The 21108-nt window shown below is 34.7% G+C and overlaps 1 protein-coding gene across 2 annotated transcripts in view; it reads left to right on the top strand.

Moving 5' to 3' along the window:
• Positions 1-1353: 1353 nt before the first annotated feature.
• The window catches only part of LOC124431594 (semaphorin-1A-like), a 288575-nt gene continuing 268820 nt past the window's right edge, over positions 1354-21108 (top strand). For both annotated transcript variants that reach the window (XM_046979677.1, XM_046979676.1), the window contains exon 1: positions 1354-1969. The gene's annotated coding sequence lies outside the window, so the exon portion shown is untranslated. The remainder of the gene's footprint in view (positions 1970-21108) is intronic.

Below are 21108 nucleotides of genomic sequence, written 5' to 3'. Positions count from 1 at the left end.
GATGTGTTCTATGTCGCGAAGCAAAAGCCAATTTCTTTACAGTCGTGTTCTACTCGAAAGCAAGGAGAAGGAAGCGTCGTTTGGAGAGGTACGGAGCCGGCTTCTTTCCACGGACTTGTCTTCTTCGTTGCTCGGCTCACCTGCGCTGAAACCTGATGCGGACGATAAAAATGAGAACAGGTTGCCGGACGCCGTCGACTCGAGTTCTCTCGTACGGTACGTCGTCGTCGTCGTACGGAGCGAGTAAAGTCGCTTCGAGAAGGAAGCAAACTTATTCGGTATACAATACGATTTACTCTACGTACTTAAGAGGAGATATCGTCCAAGTTTCTTACCTAGAGATCGCTTTGTTTATCGTTTCATTTTCTTTTTTAAATTATTTATGATTAACGAATTTGTTGTTTGAAACATGTCACACTTTCTGTTTTATCATATAATAAAAATTTCTCTTGTTTTTCCTAATAACTATGACTAACTTTCTTTAATAATTACATATCTTTAGAAACGAAACCGTTCCTCCTTGCTTTTGTATGTCATATATATGTACATATATATATATATATATATATATATATATATATATATATATGTAGACAACGATATTCGGTCCAAAGAACATATTCATTGTTCCGTTCGTTCATTACTAGAGCGTTTTGTTGGCTATCGTCGAATGGAGTATAAGATAGAGCGAGAGGGGAAAATTTCGAGACCGAGAGAGCTTTGGCTAGTGAAGAACATGGTAGTCAGAGAAAGGGCTTCACATGAATCCCATAGAGACTCTCTAGATGGCATACGATTTGTATTGGCGAAAACTCACCTTCCATTCAAATTCTCTTATCGAAGTAGTATCAAATAAACTTATCGCAAGAATAGAGATAAAAAGTACAAATGAAATAAAGTTTATCCAATTTTACAATATGTGTATCGTATTCGATATAAAGTACGCCATTTTATTCTTCGAAAGAAATATGACGATCAAGAACAAATGGATGGAATAAATTGGAACAAATGGATGGAATAAAAAGGTATCTTGAGATTTAAAAAATATGGATAGACAGATAGATAAAGAAGGAGGAGGGGAAACGAACGGAATCTCAGAAAAGCAATCACGTTGACGCGAAATATACATAGGCGCACGTTGAACGAAAAGAATGGAGGGGGAACGAAGTGAATTGAAAGGAACGTATCGTGCTGGCTAGCTACTCGAAGGGACCGAAGAATGGTCGTGGACCTCGGTCCGTCGTAGAGTTGATAGTGGTGGGGATAGAGAGCGCGCGAGTTGGTGCGAATGAGAGAGAGAAAGAGAGCGAAGGAGCGCGCGAGTCAGTCGAGTGGTAGGGGTAGAGGCACGGTGGGGGTTGAGAATCGGCGGTAGCGGCAGTTGCGATCCGAACGTCGTGCGCGAACTTTGTGTCGTTCCGTCCCCTACGTGCTTCGACTTACGCGTTCACGTTGTACGTCGTACAACCGATCACGACGACAACGACAACGACGACGACGACGAGGAGTAAAAGACGAGGCTTCCTTTTGCAGTTTTTATTCGTTTTGTGCATTTTTCATTTCCGAACATAGTCGATGTTGTCTTAACACGCGTTCTTTATTTAACGTTATTTTCTCTTATGAAAACAAGTGACAGAGAGTAAGAGAAAGAAAAATAAAAAAGAAAAAAACAGTGAACATCATTTCAGTGATCCAGGTAGTGTTTTATAATATTCCGTGTTGGAGACGAGGCAAAGAAGCGTCATGGCGTCTCCATGACGACGATCGGCGTTATCGTTGGCCGATTGGTACACGCATTATTAGTAGTGGGCTGTAGTTTTTTTTAATCGTCGATTTTCTTCGTCAAAGAAAAACCGCAAGATCGTCTAACATCTTCAACTATTTTGGAATAGAATAATATCAAGGAACGAAGGCAGTGTGAGTGGGAGGGAAGCAACGCAAGGAAGAACATTCTACGCTTAGTTTTCTGGTAAGTGAGATATCATCTTCCGAATAATTACTTCTCAAATCGATTCAATAATCAAAGTTTACCGTTATCTGACGCGCAACACTAGGGGGCGCTTCCGCGCATCGAAACTTGTGATTCGCGCGCCTCTTTTGATTACATTTTTATTCTATATCGTGAAGGATACTTTTCGTTGGTTTTTCATTGATTTTATTTTCTTTATCTTTAATGTTGTCTGCGACTCTCACTGATTTATATCGCGAATATGAATTGGAGACAGAGAGAGAAGAGAGAGAGAAAGAGAGAGAGAGAGAGAGAGAGAGAGAGAGAGAGAGAGAGAAAGAAAGATAGATAGAGAGAAAGAGAGAGAGAGAGAGAGATAGAGAGAAAGAGAGAACTTTTTATTGCGTGTTTCGTTGCGTGACGCTTTCTTCGTCGAGCGTAGCTCTTTGCTTCGTGGTTCGATGGCGAGTATAATCGGCGTCCCCCTCGAAGGAACGGCACTGCTTCTTTACCAGCATTGAAAATTGCCATGTGAGAATGACCTCACAGATCGCAGTCTCTTCTGTTCGTTTCAAGGGCGAAAGAAAAGTTGTTAAACTACGCTCGAGACTACATTCTTTTCAACGTTTTTCCGATATGTCCTCGATGTGAAAGAGAGTAATGGCCGCCGTCGATGTAAGGTAAAGGGTGCTGGAAAAAAGTCATAAATCATTTGTTAGAGGTCTTCTTAAAAACGATCCACTTTTGGTACTATACATACGTCATCTTATTTATTAATATAAATCGTCTTGTGTTTTCACGTAAACATAACCTTCTAAACAACTTCGGGGTGAATTCGTCGGGACATGTCGCGATTTATTTTATCCGCTCTGCACTTTATTTAAACGTCAAGAGTTTCCTAAAGATAAGTCTGCATCATAAATTTTGACCACGTTGCATATAAACGATGCTTTCTATTTATATTTCAGTCTCGGAAAAAAGTAATCTTAACGATAAATTCGATTATGCGAAGAGATTTTTGATAATCTGATCGAAATGTCTGTCATTAATGAAATATTATTAAATAACAAAGATTTTTGTTATATATATATATATATATATATATATATATATATATATATATATATATATATATATATATATTACATTATTATACTACATATATAGAACTATTATACAACATACTAACTGGCAACTAAAGATTTATACTTTGGATGGAATCGTATATACATATATATGAAAAAAGTTCGTAATAGTTTATATCGACGGTAGATGGCATACCGGTAAGTTTCTAATTTTAAACTCATTATTCAAAAATTCTCTCTTCTCCTTTTTCTTTTCCTTTTCCTTTCCTTCCGTGAGCGAGCGAGCAAGCTAGTTTGCTGTTTATAGTCGATAAGTTAAATCCTTTTACGTCAAATAGCATAAGCGTATCGTTACTTTACCGACAAAGCAAAGCCTGAGCTTTCGTTCGAACTAAACGTGAAGGGAATGAGAAGGAGAGAGATAGAAGAGAAGAGCGATTTACGTCACTTTGATTTCGAAATCAAACGGACTACTACTCCCGGCACTGGTTGCTCTTGACGGTTCATTAAATAGAAATTAGACGCAACCCTGACGGCTTAGGACAGAGGCTACGCCTGCAATTACGTGTGGCTTAAGCCGGCAAACGGCGTAAGGGCAAAGCGAACGTATTTGTACGGTTCGGCACAGCGGTTTGGTGGTGCACGCAATCTTCAGCTTGAGACACGACTTACAATCACCAGCTCCCCACTCATTTCTTATGACCTTCCTATTCTCCCCCTTCTTTATCTCTTGTGTATTCACCGATTAAACAATATTAACATTTTCACGAATTCCCTTTATTAACGTCTGTATTACCTCGTAAATCTTGCCCCGGCCATCTTAAACCTAACCTTACCTTTCATGCTTGCTCGAACGTCAGAATTTCCAGGGATCTGTCACGTGGTTTAGCTCTACTAAATGTGTATTTAGTTTAGAATCAGTGGTACTCAACTTGCGAAAAAAAACTAAGAAATTAAGAATTTCCTAATGGGTACATTTAATTTTGCTTTTTGACTGATATTTAACATTTCTTTTTTTTTTCTTTTATTTTTCCTTTAAATTTTTTATGCTATTATATGTCAAACCACCGCCTATGTTTATATAATTGAATTCGTTATTAAAATATTAAAAATTCAGAAAAATTGTTAATATATCAAAATAAAAAAAACATTATTTAACATAAAAGACAATATTATAACGAGAGCACAAATAATAATTACATAATTTGTTTGATCTTTACAAATAATAGTATATTTTAGATCGGTCCATAATGTATGTTAAGTATTAATTATATCGAAAAAAGTTTTTGAAAGCTATATATTCCTAAGATATAAATATTAAGTAAAATATTAAACAAAGATATTTTAAATAAAGTCAATATACGTTTATACGAACTTTTTTTTATCGTTTTGATGTGCTGTAGCCACCCTTAAAATATCTCCTACTAATTCTAGGACACCCTCTCTCTTTCTCTCAGTATGTGAAATGAAGAATGTTTAAAATGACACAAAATAATAAACAAGATAGATTCTTTTTTTGTATAATATTCACGTGCAAATAGGAATATTGCAGTATAGAATTTAACAGCAAATTTTCGTTTCTAAAAAGTTAACAGTAGTGTTAGAAGACGTCCACGTCTTTCGTCGGGTAAGTTTATCCTTCCTCTTAAAAAAAAAAAAAAAAAAAAAAAGAAAGGAATTAACAGTGTTTTTTGCAAGAACTTTGAAAACGTATATATACGTTATATAGAGATACATTTCGTCCTGTGAGAAAGAGAAAGAAAAAAGGAAGAGAAAACAATAAGTTTTTCGTAGCAAAAATAAGTATCCCGTAGGAAAAATTCGTACGCATATATATATATATATATATATATGTATGTATGTATGTATGTATGTATATATGTATGTAGCTCGAATATAAAAACAAATAAAAATACGTTGAATGTCCCGAACAGGAGGAGATATAATCGCGCGTGTATGTTGGAGAGTACGATTGAAGTCTAGAAAGTCGAAGGGAGCTAAGCGTAGTACGTACGCGAAGCGGCCAGACCGGCTCCCAACGCGTTCTCTACGTCCCAAACCGGTTTTCTCCCTCCGTCCCGTCTTTCTCTCTCTCTTTGTCTCTCTCTCTCTCTCTCTCTCTCTCTCTCTCTCTCTGTCTCTCTCTCTCTTTCTTTCTTTCTTTCTTTTTTCTTTTCCCTTTACTCTTTCCCTTCTCCTTCGATGAGGCTCGTAACTCGAACGTAACGACGCACGGTCGGCCACGATAGTGGTCAGGCTACGGCTACATCTGGCACGACGTAAGAAAAGCACCACCGATGTTTAGGAAGCATTCGTAGAACTCTAGAATTATACAATTTTTCAACGTTAATAACTCCGTTGCTAACGTTTAAATTTAAAAACTTTTCAATGCCTTAACTATTTTTCCATATATCATGTACCGGAAATACACTTTTTAAGATATTTATTAAAATCGATACGCTTCCTCCCTTTCCTTTCCCCTCTGAAAATAAAGCTAATTTTATGCTCTTTTTTTTTTCGTTTCTTTTCTTTCCTTTATCGTTATTTATTATAGTGTATTTTCTTTTTTCTTTTTTTCTTTTTATCTCTTTACAGAAAAATGAAATTTATTTTTCATAAATTAATGCTTATAATTAATGGTCATTCACTAAATTTGTCAGATTCGTACAAATATTTGTGTTTTCGAGAAAATGTAAAAACGTATATACGTATTTTATTATACATGTAAAAAAGAATATTAAAAATGAAACGAAACATGGCAAAACATACAATATTCTTTTGCAGTAGCGTTATTTTCCATTATGAAAACTCATTTTATAAAAATAAGCCGTCATTACGCGTGTTAAAATTGTATTACATATGAAAATTACAAATGATATACATATTCTATTTCGGCTTTTGGATATTAAAAGGATTAGTACTATGATTTATTTTATTTTATTTCTGACAGCTTACAATATTGATAATTTTCAAATAACAAAATTCGGATCGTGTTCTTACAAAGTCTCATCGTTTTCAATTTTATATATTGTAATAAAAAAAATGTTTTGAACAAAAAAATTTGAGAGAAATCGAGAGATATTAGGCGACCTGCTAATCCAATTTCTCGCATGTAACTTTAAGGAGGAAGGAAGAAAAGAAGAAGGAAAAAAAGAAAAAAAAGAAGAAGGAATGAAAAAAAAAGAAAAGGAAAGGAAAAAAATAATAAATGAAAGAAAAAAATTAGATTCTTTTTTCAAGACGATATTTCGTGACTCGGCTTAGGTTCTCCGTCGACGATTCGAAGGATTCGTTTAGCTACTTATTTCATTTCAACGTTCAACCTCGATGATAGACATAATCGCAGGGTGTACGCCATGTCGTGAGTTGCAATTTACGAAGAAATTACAGAGAGTGCTGTGTTACGAGAGTTACAGAGAGGGCAAAGAGGAGGAGAAGTAAAGAAAATGCTAACGCCGTTGTATTTCGATTTTCTTTTCTTTCTTCGTGGCCCCCTTTTCTTCCTCCCCCTCTCTCCCTTTTTTTATTATTTAAAATCGCGTCGATCGCGTGTTTTATGAATTCGGATCGAGTTCGAAAGAAATCCCAGTTAAAATTGAGATTAATTCAAAATTAATTGAAATGATAAGAATCTTTTTTTGGCTTAGGTTTGGATTTTTTTAATTTGAAGTCGGAATAAGATTAATTCTATAATAAATTATCTATGATAAATAGAATTAATTCGTTCGAAATGAATGTTTTTGAATTTTTGGAAAAATTGCCAACATATCGAAAGACAACATCGTGAATGACTATTTTTATTCTCGTATTTGAGATTATATTTACTTTTAATCATTGGATAACGAGGTAGTTTCGCAAGAGAAGATTTTTATATTCGATTTTTCCATACTCGATTCATATATGTATGAATACAGGACATCCCGGAATAAATGGAAAATATTTTTAGAGATGGCTTTAGCACATTAGAATAATATAACAAGTTCGTATAAACATATATCCTATTTGACTTTGTTTTCAAGTAATTTTTTGTTTTTTTGCAATAATTGTTTCTAAGTTAGACGAACGAAATCGATCATAGAATACGAATTGACAGTGTTGAAACTCTGACAGTGTGAAAGAAACGAAAGTTTCCAGAAAATCCTAACAACGTTTGGACGTAGTAAGTAAGACATCTGCAGATTTTTTCTATTCAGATGCGTGAAAATCATTTTGAAAATTTTTTTATAAAAGTAAACAGATAGAGTTTGTTGAAAAAGGAATTCGCTATAATTCGAAGACAAAATTAAATAGGACATATTTTTATATAAACTTTCTTTATTGTTTTGATATGCCGAAGTAATTTCTAAAGTATTTCTCATTTATTCCAAAACATCCAGTATATCGAAGTAATGATGTCGAGAACAACGTCGGTCGAGATTTTTCAATATATGTATTTGTCTTCTTTTTATTTGTATTCTTATTCACATAGAAAGGGAAAAAAAAGAAGAAAAAAAATGGATCGCGTAGAGCTTGCAAAAGCTTTCCGTTCGCATAATGAGTTACCTCATTATTTTACAAAATTCTGACACAATGCACGATATTATTCATCTCTTACCGATGACACTTAACTTCTTTCTGTATTTCTTCTTGTAAATTCTTGAGGTGATCTAAATCTTAAGCTAAGCGCATGGGAGCCTTCGATCGATAATGTTAATTTCAATAGATTGTTATAGATGCTTTTCGAAAGTAATAGAAAAACATACAATATCGTTTCTAACGCGAACGAGCCATTTAAGTTGCATATTGCGTTTATACGCTATCGATCTAGTCAAACACCGTCACTATTTTCCATCTATTTCACTCTATTTTCATCATGTACAGGGTGCCTCCCAACTATTTCCTTGGAATAATATTTCAAGCAAAAAATATATATATATATATATATAAATACTTTCGTGAAGCTTACGTGGACCACCCTAATATATTTCTTTGTATTTTTTCTTTTTTTTCTTTTCCTTTTTTTTCTTTTTCTTGAAATCGTGCTTACTCATATATCCACATTTTTTCGTGCTTGTTGGAGAAACGTCTCTCTTCAACCTCGATAATTATCTCTCTCTCTCTCTCTCTTTTACCTGATACCCTACTAAAGAATACTTTTATCCCAACGTGTCTTCGCAACTTGTTAGCTTTTTAGACGCATTCACTTTCGGGTGGCACGATTTTTGAGTAAATAAATGCATTTGGGAAAGCGTTTAGGCGTCGTTCGTGTCTCTCACGGCCAACGAAAGAATTCGAATAGAAAAAGAGAACGAGAAAAATAAAGAGGGCTTTGTTGCCGCCAGTACCATTTGTCATTTCCTTTTGTCGGCGTTACGATGTTTCCCTAATATGTTACATTCGTAAATGGCAAAGGAGTATTAATAATAAGACGTCTTACGTATGCTCAGAAACGAATTCACGTTGTTGTAATGGTGGAGGTATAACAGGATTCGGACAATTGTTACGGCTACTAATTAGATAGTTCAATTAACGTGCTGTATCGTAAGTGCACACGAACCTTTATACAAAGACTATTCGTTCGTTCGTTCGTTCGCACGAGCGGATGTGAATCGATTGTCGTTGTGATAAAGAAAGATGGCGCGAGCTTAAGGAGAAAGAGAGAAGAAGAGATACGTTATTATTTAAACTAGCTATTGTTCGCAGAGAGAAGGAATTATTTTCTCTTTCATATAGTTTCTTTCTTTTTCACGAGAGAGAGAGTAAGAGAGAGACGAGGACGATCTTTCGGTTTTCTTCTTTATATCGTTCCGCTTACACAAGTGTAAAGCGGCCATGTAAAAGTGCCGTTGGAGTTTAAACTTAGCGCTCTCCTTTCGCTTGTGCCCTTACGTATAGTGCAAAGACCGCTAATGTTATACTTGAACTTTGCGGCCGTTTCTGAATTCACAATATCGCGACTAACTCCTCCCTTTTTTCTTCTCTTTCGCTTTTTTCTTAAACATTTTGTGTAGTAATCATCGATGAAGAAGATCGTCTCTATCTTTTCCTATTTCTCTCTCTCTCTCTCTCTCTCTCTCTCTCTCTCTCTCTCTCTCTCTCTTTATCTCTCACAACTCTCTCCTCTTTATATGAAGACGCATGTGTAACGTATAATGTATATATCTAGCGTGTTTTATCGACGTGCGAATACGACCACTTAGCGAGATTGAATATTTAAATGTTTAGATTCGTTCCTTTTCATTTTCGTGTTTAGACATCACACGTATTTCCTTGTTTCTTTTATTATACCTGTTTCTCCTTCTTCCTTTTCTTTTTTCTTTTTTTTTTCTTCTTCTTCTTCTCACGGCCTTGGTAAGTCTTTCGTTTCTTCGAAAATAAGGAAATTTGAATAGCGTGAAGTAAAAAAGTTCGATCGAACTTTGGCTCGTTCGTTCGTTCATTCTTTTTTTCTCCTTTTTCTCCCTCTGTCTATCTCTCTCTCTCTCTCTCGTTATTTTACGTCCAGATGGGATTTTACTCAAAGGGAAACGAAGGGAAGGAAAAAAGAAGGAAAAAAGAAAAAAAAAGAGGAGGAAAAAAAAAAGGGGTCGAGACTTGTGTTCTCCTTCTCTGCTCGTGGAACGTCGAGCCTCAGCACGTGCGGAGAAGAAGGAGATTCGAACGTACAAGTACTTACAACGGGGTGGTTGCGTCCGTGTAATTCTCGCACGCGAATAAATACGAAGTAAATGCACTAAGATAGAGTGTGTGAGAGAGAGAGAGAGAGTATGAGAGTGAGAGTGAGAGTGAGAGAGATGTGTAACGTACGTATTATAATACGAGATCGGCGCGTGCCGTTCATGCCATTTACAGAGAGCAGTTCTCTCTTTCTGTCTCTCTCTCTCTCTCTCTCTTTTCTCTCTTTCTTTCTGTGAAACTCGTTTCGTCGTTGTGTCGTCGTCGTGCTTCTGTACAGAGAAAGAGACAGGAGAGAAAGTTATAAAAAAGATGCGTCTGTGCTATGGATCTCTATGGAAATCTTTCTCTTTCTCTCTCTCTCTCTCTCTCTCTCTCTCTAATTTCTTTCTCTATCTCTTTCTTTTTCTCTTTTTCTTTCTCTTTCTCTATGTTAAAAGAGAAAGTATCGAAGTCATCAAATATTCCGAATAATCGTAGAACGTTTTGAAAATGATTACTTCATTTCCGTTGTTTTTATCATTTAAATATTATATATATATATATATATATATATATATATATATATATATGTATGTATGTATGTATGTATGTATATATACTAATACGTTGAATGTCATAGGGGTTCATACATAAGTAATCGACCTTCTATTTTATAGATTTAATTTAAAATGTTTTTATTGCTAATACAACTGACGACTTTTTAATGTATGTATATTTATTTCTATTGAATAGATTAAATTGACTTTTTATTTTCTCGCTCTTTCTTTCTCTCTCTCTCTCTTTTTTTCTTTTTTTTTGGAAATAACCAAGTTATTTATATATATACTACGTTCGTATATTTGTGCGTATATTTTTACTTAAAGAAAATTTTGTGTGTGTGTGTGTGTGCGCGTGCGTGAGTGCATATGTGTGTGCGTGTGAAATGAATGTAATATTTCATTCAAATATTTATCAAAAATTTTCTTTTTTACTGAAAGAAAAAAAGCAGCTTTGTTCATATGTATGTACGTCATTGAACAAATTTTTTACAAATAAAAATCTTCGTAGTAATAAATTTATCACGAAAACGTTTATATTTGTTTTATTATTAATGCAATATCCTATTTGATAACATTTAAGTTCGAACGAAATATCTGTCGGGTTTGTTGATAGAATAATCGAAAGCATTAGTTTCTATGGCTTCTGTTGAAGATCGTTATCTTGGTTCTTCATATTCACTGACAAGTTCATCAGTTAACGGGAATAAAAAGTCTTTTCTTGACATATTTGCCCCCGTTGTTTCGTTATATAAAATATCCAGGAATTTACACACACATACATACACTCTCTCTTTCTCTCTCTCTCTCTCTCTCTCTCTCTCTCTCTCTCTCTCTCTCCCTTTTTCTTTTTCTTTCTATGTCGAATTTAGTAATATTATAAAATGTCACAGTTTCGAATAAACATTTTTATTTTTTTCAATTGTGATAATTTTATTTTTTTAACTCGATGATAACGATCATTTTTTTTGTATTATAGTTGCATTTACTTTTAGTAACGATGACAGTAGAATTTTCGTAAAGAATTGTTGAGAAGCGAAATATATTATCCTTCTTTAGTTTTGTTACCTCTTTCTTGTTTCCTCTAAAGATGCCAACTTAACTAGTTCTTTTAGCTATTAGTAGCGAACGGAACACATAAGTTTGTTTTTAAAATTTTTGTACAATGTTCTTAAATATCTACTTTATATATATATATATATATATATATATATATATATATATATATATATATATATATATATAAATAGTATTAAAACTTTTAGAGTATTAGAAATTTGATGAGAAACTTCAGAAATATCAATGAAATTGAAATTTTAATTACGTTCTGTGAGATTTCAAAATTATCTATTTCGCTATATGTACTTAGATATACTACATGTGAACGTTGGATAAATAAAATGAAAATGGATATAATAGATCTATTAAATTAATTATATAAGTAGATACTTTAATAAAAGTTGTATGAAATAAGTTTAGAAAATAAAATGTATTAAAAATGAACAATCATTATAACAAAGTGCCAAAAGAGTTATTTTCACGTGATCGTTGAAATGTCATTAAATCTTTTGAATAAGGAAAATATAAATTTTCTTGTATATTATATAAAAAAGAAAAAAATAAAAAAATAAAAAAAAAAAGTTATATATGAAAATAAAAAGATGAGTACTTGCATTGATTTTGTGCAAAAAATTGTTTGGCAGTTAATGTGTAAGAGACAAGGTGGTTTTATCGTTTTATTCTTCTCTCTCTCTCTCTCTCTCTCTTTTATTCTCTTTGTCCCTAATATTTGTCTCTTCCTCATTTCTTTGATCATCTCAATACGAACGATGAATCGTGCGTGGTCGTGTTCAAAGGCCATTTCACGAATGTGTGTTCGTTTTATCTGGCAAATGCAACGTCACGTTTTTGTATTATGTTTTCGACGACGATTAAAAAGTGTTCGTAGTGATACGTACATATGTACCTTATATATAATGTATATTGAAAAGAAGAAAGAAAAAATGATAACGTGATTTCTAATCATTGGAAATTTTCAATTTCTCGTGTAAATTTTCTCGTTGAAAATTTCAAAGTTTTCTCTCTTTCTCTCTCTCCCTCTCTCTCTCTTTCTTTTTTTCCTCTCTTTTAATTTTCCCGAAACGATCGGAAAGCACGCGAACGATCGATTTCGATGTCACGATCGTTGTATTTCCCATCCCCGTACGTCCCGTCCTTTTTATATGTCTTTTCTATTTTATTTCTCGAGTCGATAGTGCTACTCTCCGATTGCTTTCGAACAATTTTTCATTCTCTCTCGTATTTTTAGATCGCGACGACTGTATCGCGATCAGCTTGGACAACGGGATATATGTGAAGCCGTATAATATCGCTAATGGCTCCGCCATGAATATCGTAGTACTTTCGAACGGACAAATCCATAAACGTCACTCGTTAATGTTCGTAATATCGACTAAATTTCGCTTTTCACGAGCTCTATTGTAATTAGATCATCGTTATGTCTAGAAAAAGAAAAAAGAGATAGACAGATATATTCTTATTAAACATTTTAACTATATTCGATTTTTCTGGATAATCACTTTTTTTGGAGATTTTGAATTATCATTGACTTCAAAAGAATTACAATTACACACACACACGCGCGCGCGCGCACACACACACACACACACACACACACACACACACACACACACACACACACACACACACACATATATATATATATATATATATATATATATATATATATACCAATTTATGTACTAATGTAAAAGTTTAACAACTTTTTCTTTTTATTACTTTTCTTCTCTCTTCTTTTCTTTTCTTTTCTTTTCTTTTCTTTTCTTTTCTTTTCTTTTCTTTTCTTTTCTTTTTCTCTTTTCTTTTACGATCGATTTATTTATTTCATGCTGAGAAATTCGTTTTTGTTCGATTTCATTTCTTCCTATTCGTCGCACAATCCTCATACTTCTTTTTCCTTGGCAAGCTAACGCGTAGGATCGAAGAGAGTACGAGTAGTACTACGTACTACCAGAGTTCTATCGTCGTCGTCGTCGTCGTCGTTGTCTTCGTTGTCGCGTTGTCGTCGTTGTCGTCGTTGTCGTCGTTGTCGTCATTGGTTGCCGGAACGGTCGAGCGTGAAGGTAGAGGTACTTACGAGAAAGAGAGTGAGAGAGAGAGGGAGAGAGAGAGGAGGAGGAGGAGAGAGAGAGAGAGAGAGAGACCATTACCAACAGAGCAAGAAACGAAGGAGCAGCATGGGCCAAGTACAGTCTTAAGAAAAAATTTGATCGTGGTAGTTTAGAATCGAAACCGATCAACATATAACTCGATAATTCAGATAATATACATATAGACCTATACTATAATACTTATATGTGTTTCAATCGAGAAACGACTCTATAAGCATCGAGCCGATCGCAAACCCGATTTACATGATAAACCTCGAACGGATATATGGCCGACGCGTATGCGAAATTATAATTTCGCATGCAAAATTTATTATGCGCGTACGAGCGATCATTATTATCCAGGGGATCCACGGAACGAGCGGTAAAACGTACCCGAAGGTAAAGCCCGACAAAGCGTATCAAACGCGAATATTTACGATCCGTTCTATATCCATTAATTTTGCTTATTTTCGACATTATCGTTACAGTGCCTTCGTGGCTCTGGAGCTGCTGCTGTTATCCAATACGTAAAGTGGGTGGTGGTGAGACAGAGAGAAAGGGAGAGAGAGGGGAGACAGAGGGAAGGGAGGAAGGGAGGAAAAAGATAGGTTCGATAAAAGAGTCTAAAAAGAGTGAACAACGTTTGTTCATTTCGGAAGTTTCGAAGAGATAGTCTCTCCTTCCATGAAATTCTATTCTCGCTTTGTTCTCGTTTCCTCTTTAATAAGAAAAGAAGTTCGAGAAAACGAGAAATTTTTTTGTAAACTATCGAAGTTCTCTTTCGTAATTTCCCGGGTAAAACTTTCTACCATTTTCACGTGGAAAACTGGCGGGAAAATTTGCATTTCATTTTATCACTGACTCGACGAACGACATTTATTAAATGATTATTGTCCTTAGATGTAAAATTTTTTTTTTATTATCATTTCGCAAAAGACAATATGTTCATTCATTGTACGGAATATTTATTATATGAAACATTTTTATTTTATTTTTCTTTTTTTATTCTTTTATATCTATAATCAATATAAACCTTATTTCGCATGATCGAAAGCATTGACTTACTCTGTATATACGATAATGATTGTAATGATGATAATGATAATAATGATAATGATAATGATAATGATAATGATGATGACAACGGCAACGAGAATGACAATAACAATAACAATACTAATAATGATAATAGTAATAATAATAATAATAATAATAATAATAATAATAATAATAATAATAATAATAATAATAATAATAATAATAATAATAATAATAATAACAGTAATAATAATAAATGGAAAAAATCAACTCGCTGTGCGACTACTTTCACGTAGCTTTACGACGACGACGACGACGACGAAGACGAAGACGACGACGACAACGACGACGAAGACGACGACGATGACGACGAAGACGACGACGACGTTCGACTCGGTCTCGGACTTGGACTTTCGCGCGACAGCGCGCACGTGAATAAGAAAAGGTATCTTGTTGCGCAAACGAATGAGTGAGCGATCTTACGCAAGTAGCCGCGAGCCGTGTTGTACATTTATTCGTTTCCTGCCATTTTGAAGTTTTGCTTATATATCGAAAGGAAAAAGTTTTCCTACCAAAGAATATCTCATACACAGAGATTTAGTTAGTCCTCTCAGTCGATCTCTCTCTCTCTTTCTCGGCATTCCAACAGGTGTTAAAGCCGCGTGAGTGCGCGCGTGCGCTCCACCACCCTACTTCTCTTTCTCTTCCTCTTCAACATCTACGAACGCACCAGTCGTTTCGTCGTTGTCGTTTCACCCTCTGGAGTTGCTGTTGCTTTTATCATAGAAGAAAGAAAAAAGAGAGAGAGAGAGAGAGAGAGAGAGAGAGAGAGAGAGAGAGAGAAATATATATATATATATATGTATATATGTATGTGTGTGTATATATATATATATATATATATATATATATATATATATATACATAGCTTATACGAGAAAGGAACAAGTACCCTGCATGAAGTAAAAGAAAAAGAGGATAGGGGAACGAGTCATGAACGAGTTCATCCTTTTTGTTAAACGACGAGGAAAGAAAGAAAGAAAGAAAGAAAGAAAGAAAAATAAAGAAGAAACGAAAAAAGAAAGAAAGAGAAAAAAGAAAGAAAAAAAAAAAGAAAGGAGAAGTAAAAAGGTGCTTGTTGGATATGGAGTTAGCTAATCTCTTTTTCTCTCTTGCACATCTCCTAGAGTTTAGTAGATTCTTTTCACAAACACCTCGATGTCCCTTCGACTGGAAAGAATTTTACCGAGCAAATCGTCCGTTATATATATTATAGTAGATATGTACGTACGTATGTATGTATGTATGTATATACGTATATATACGCAATGTAGATACATGGACATCATGTACACGTATAGCCAGTTATATATCCAGCTACTAGACATACTCAGATCTCGGTTTATCGCGGTTGCATTTCCGGGGACAACGTATGGACCTTTCCGAGCTACAGGTGGTAGTGGCAGAGTATGAACGCAGCCAGCCAGCCAGCTAGCCAGCCAGCCAGCCGGACCAAAGCGTGAAGTTCGTTCCCCAACGATCTTTCGTAACTTTTATGAAACTGGACAGCACGTATTCCTTTCAGCTTTGTTATTTTTATTATAACCTGGAGCGTATTCGATGTGAACGGTGCAGACTAGTCTCCTTCTCCGCGGATAAAATTTACGATCTGATATGTTTTTCTTTTTTCTTTTTCTTTTTCCATACTATACTAATCGATGTAGTTGTAGATTTATACATACATACACATACATACACATACACACTTATACACACTCATCATATACATTAGACTATCCTATTACTATATTGCCAGGTAATTCAATGTCCAGGAAAAGATACGTTTAAACATTACGCTTCGGGCGATTGGTAAAGAAGGGTAGACAAAACAGGGAAATAAATTTTCTGCCCACTCTAAATCACCGAAAGTCTGGTCGCTAGCCAAGCGACGATGTTCGGTATATATATATATATATATATATATATATATATATACCGAATATATACATACATATACATAATATATATATATTCCGAATACATACATATATATATATATATGTAGTATGTACATGTATACTGGTTGAGTAGTCGTCGTTTGGTTGCTAAAGTAAAAGGTAAAATTTATGTAGTGGACTGTACGCGAAGCGAACGGTTAGCCTTGAAGTCGAGCGGGGCTCTCCGACAGCGATGGTTTCCACCACCATCCTCTCTATCGTAGTCACTTGCATCGAGACACCACCATCGTCGTCCCTATCACTATCACCATCACGAACAACTTGAGTAACGTTGTTGAAGAACAGCATGGTTTCGACGTCGTCGTCGTCGTCGTCGTCGTCGTCGTCGTCGTCCTCCTCCTCCTCCTCGTCCTCCTCGTCCTCCTCCTCGTCCTCCTCCTCCTCCTCCTCCTCCTCCTCCTCCCCCCTCCCCTTCCTCCTCCTCCTCCTCCACTACCTTCTCCTCTACCTCCTCCTCCTCCTCTTCCTCCTACTCCTTCTCGTTGTACCACGTTCAACACATAAGAGTGTACAGTTAGGAGAGTATAGTATCAGGGTAATAGAGGAGAAGGAAAGGTGTCCAGGGTGGACGTACTACCAAGCAAATAAGTTGCCTATCGATCGATCGTCTTCGTACGAGGCAAAAACGGTGGACGTTGGTCTTACGAACGGCTGACGTTCCTTCTATTTTTCTTTTCGGATTTTTCTTATTTTTTTTATTCAGTCATTTTCTCTTATTCCTTTGATCGATTTATTTCTTTTCTCGTCCTAGAGATTGTTGAAGAAAAGGATTCGACTAGTCGTTTTATCTAGAATAATCTTTAGACATTTCGAAATTTTTTATTTTTTATAATAATAATAATAATTTATTATAATAATAATAATAATAATAATAATAATAATAATAATAATAATAATAATAATAATAATAATAATAATAATAGTAATAATAAATTATTTTATTTTTACATTAAAATTAATAAATGTCAAAATGATGGATTTTAGATTGTTTTGTTTTTCTTTTTTTAATTTTTTTTTTTAAAACTATCGAAATCGTAATTATTAGAATAATTTTAAATGAAATAAATTGAAAAATAATAATGAATGTTTAAGTATCCATTCAAATTAACAAATACTGTTATATATAAATAAATTGGTAATTCTATTGTCTAATAACTCTGTTTCTTATTGATTTCTTTTATTAATTAAATAAACCATCATGTTGATATCCTAAGAGGTCTACAGAAAAGAAAAGAAAAATATACTGTTAACACTTCAAAAACGATCTCATAATGCAAAAGGATTGATTTGATATTTTTTCCTATGGAAAACAAAATCTGATATCTGAAAATATTAACAAAATCTCTTAAAAGTTTAGATAATATAACATTGAATGAACGAATAAATTTCTTTTTTCTTTTTCTTTTTCAACTGTACATCGTTTATATCTTGAACATTTATTATCATTAATGAATAATAAAACAATAAGTTAGCCTAATCGCGTTTTCATTATTAGTTTCGTAACTCTTGAAATGATTGTAGAATTTCTTCAAGATCATTTGTTGTTAGGAAATGTTTTTAAATACGAAAGTTACGTGAAAAATGGTGGACTGAGTCGAAGTCATATCTAAAAGTGTTAGAATTTTCCGTCGAAATTCTAACGTGGGGTCGATAAAAAACTTTTTTTCTCTTCTTTAGCCGGATATATTATTCTTCTCTAACTCCCCAATGATGGCGGACAGTTTCGTTTCTGCTTGACGTAAGAGATGTCCGAATACATTCAAAAATTCTCTTTCACGCATCGCTCGTTATTCGTTTAGGACACCCACTCGTTTCTGATGTCTTCCCGGAGAACGCATCTTCAACCCACGCTGTCTCTTTCTCTTTCTTTATCATTCTACTTTATTACCCGGTGTAGCTTTTTTTAGATCTTTCAAGTTGTACTACTTCAAGAAACTTTTCCCTTTATAATGTTTTTTGCTCTTTATTTCAAGATATACTAAACATATATATATATATGCAATAACAATAATCCGATACTCTTTTGTTAGTTCATTAGTTATATATTCTTAATATACTCTATCAATGATCGAAAAAAAATTATCCAATGGATTATATCAACGATATTCCAGCTTATTAATATTAAAATGTTTTCATGTTAAGCGATATAAATTTCAAATAGTAATCAAATTATTCGAGCAACTGATAGTTACCGATGCTATCCAAGTCGACTTATTGAAACGTTTTGACGTTAGGTAATTCAAGTTACTAACAGTAATTAAACTATTCAAGTAACTAATAGTTACCAATAGTAATCAAGTTTACTTGTTGAAGTTAACTTGTTTTCATGCTAAGTAACAGAAGATATTAATAGTAATTAAATTGTTCAAATAACTAATAGTTATGGTATTAATCTTCATTTAATAAATGATTAAATATATTTAACAATTTTTTTTTAAAAAGGATCGAAAAAAAGAACAAGAAAAGAAAAGAGAGAGAAAGAGAGAGAGAGAGAGAGAGAGAGAGAGAGAGAGAGAGAGAGAGAGAGAAGTATATAAATAAAGAATATTATATACTTTTTGTATACTTAATCCATCCATACGATCTCGCCCGATAAAATTCAGTGTATACGAACGAACTTTCTCGAGGAAAATCTCTTAATAGTATCAAGTTTCTATATTTCCCCTGTGTACATCATGTGTATCACATAAGGAAAGCTTTTCGTAATAAATAATTGAAAGACGGTAGAGATCCAGCTGGAATATAGGAAGGATCGCTTGAATCTATCATCTTCGTCGGAGCATCGTTGAAAAGATCTCGAAGGGAATATACTAGGTGGAAAGGGCAATTTTTTTTTTTTTTTGGGAGCGAAGGTGGGAGTGAGAGGTGCAGTGGGTGCGGGGGTGGATGGTGGTACTGCGGTGTAGACGCTTTGAACGACCAGGACCGAAGAGTACGTATGTTGTACGTCGACGTGGAAAATCGTATTTCGGTGTACGCTGTTAAGCGTACGCCGTTTCAATGAACCCCGGAGAAAGCGAGTTTGTCTCTCGAGGTATACAGAGTATCGGAGTTGCTGCTACATGGACGCATATATGTGTGTACACTCTCTATCTATAGATATACTTATACATACATACATACATACATATATATATATATATATATGTATAAATATATATCTAATATATACATGTACATTTTACATAAGTATGGGTGTATGTATAACGTATGTAACAACGTATACAGAGTATGGACACTGAAAGATAGTCTTCGATCGTTCGCAAGCGTCTAGACGACGACCTATCTATTCGAACGTAGAGCAACATTGAAAGCGATGCGAACTCTAACAAAGTTTCTTTGTATTTTCGTCTCTATCTAGAGTCTAGTCATTAGCCGAATGCATTTCCGATTTAGTTTATTAACTTGCTCTTTATCTATTCTCTCTCTCTCTCTCTCTCTCTCTCTCTCTCTCTCTCTGTATCTATCTATCTATCTATCTCTCTCTCTTTCTTTCTTTTTTTCATTTTTTCTGCTTTCTCTCTCTCTCTCTCTCTCTCTCTCTCTATCTCTTTCTCCCTTTCTCTCTTTTTCTTTCTCTTTCTCTCTTTTTCATCGTCTCAAGCCGGAACAAGTCGTGCGAATATAGGAGTAACACTACCTCGGTACTATCGTCGGCCAACCTCGAAATAGAACACCCAGACAATTTGTTGTTTTATCTGGCTCGCTTGCTTTCTCTCTCTCTCTCCCTCTCTCGTTCTCTTTATATACGTTTTCATCACCTGCTTCGTCTACCGTCTACCGTCTACGTTCTCGAGAAGCCAGTTGAGAATGTCGGTCAGCGTTCTTCTAGCGTCCTCCTCGTTGTTTCTTCTTTAGGCGCTTAAGCTTTTCTCTCTCTCTCTCTTTCTCTCTTTCTTTTCTTTTTCTTTTTTCTCTATTTTTTTTTTCTTTTTTTTTTTTACATGGCATATCGCGTTGGGTATCGATCGAAATGACAAGGGATTAAGTATGATAGATATATATCGAGGAGGATTCATCGTGCTTTCGAAACGATATAAAATCTAATAAATTATGGAGGTTAAAGAAAGGATAAGGAAAAGGGCATATGTACCTTGTTTGCCTTACCATGGCCATTTTTAGATTCGAGCTTTTTTAAGTTCGATTTATATAAATAGAAATTATCCTGACGATATCTTATTCTCTCTTTCTCTCTCTCTTTCTCTTTCTCTCTCTCTCTCTCTCTCTCTCTCTCTCTCTTTCTTTAGTTTCCGAATATTCACGAATTTAATGCTGATATATATACGAGATAGAAATAGATATAGAATCGAATAGCCCTTGTGTGAGAGATTAAATCGATTGATTGAAAATGCAAAAATGAATTGTAAATGTCGAGGGAAAACTATTGGCGAGCTAGAAGTTGCGAATAAGAGATAGAGATAGAGATAGAGAGGGAGAGAGAGAGAGAGAGAGAGAGAGAGAGAGAGAGAGAGAGAGAGAGAAAATGATGGAGGAGAAAAGAGAGAGGAAACTACCGTTAGGCGTACTTGTGCCCGTTGCGCCGCTCATTTCCGCTCTCTTTTGCCGCGGTCGACGCTCCAGAGGTAAGTGCTCTTCGCGCTCCACCGGGATTAGACTTTATTCGCGGCAGGTGATCCGAGAATGCATCCTCTTTTA

The sequence above is a fragment of the Vespa crabro genome, chromosome 21 (genome assembly GCF_910589235.1).
Source record: "Vespa crabro chromosome 21, iyVesCrab1.2, whole genome shotgun sequence".
NCBI classification, from domain to species: Eukaryota; Metazoa; Arthropoda; class Insecta; order Hymenoptera; family Vespidae; genus Vespa; species Vespa crabro.
Note: the sequence above shows the minus strand (reverse complement) of the source record. Positions and strands in the feature narration are given on the sequence as shown.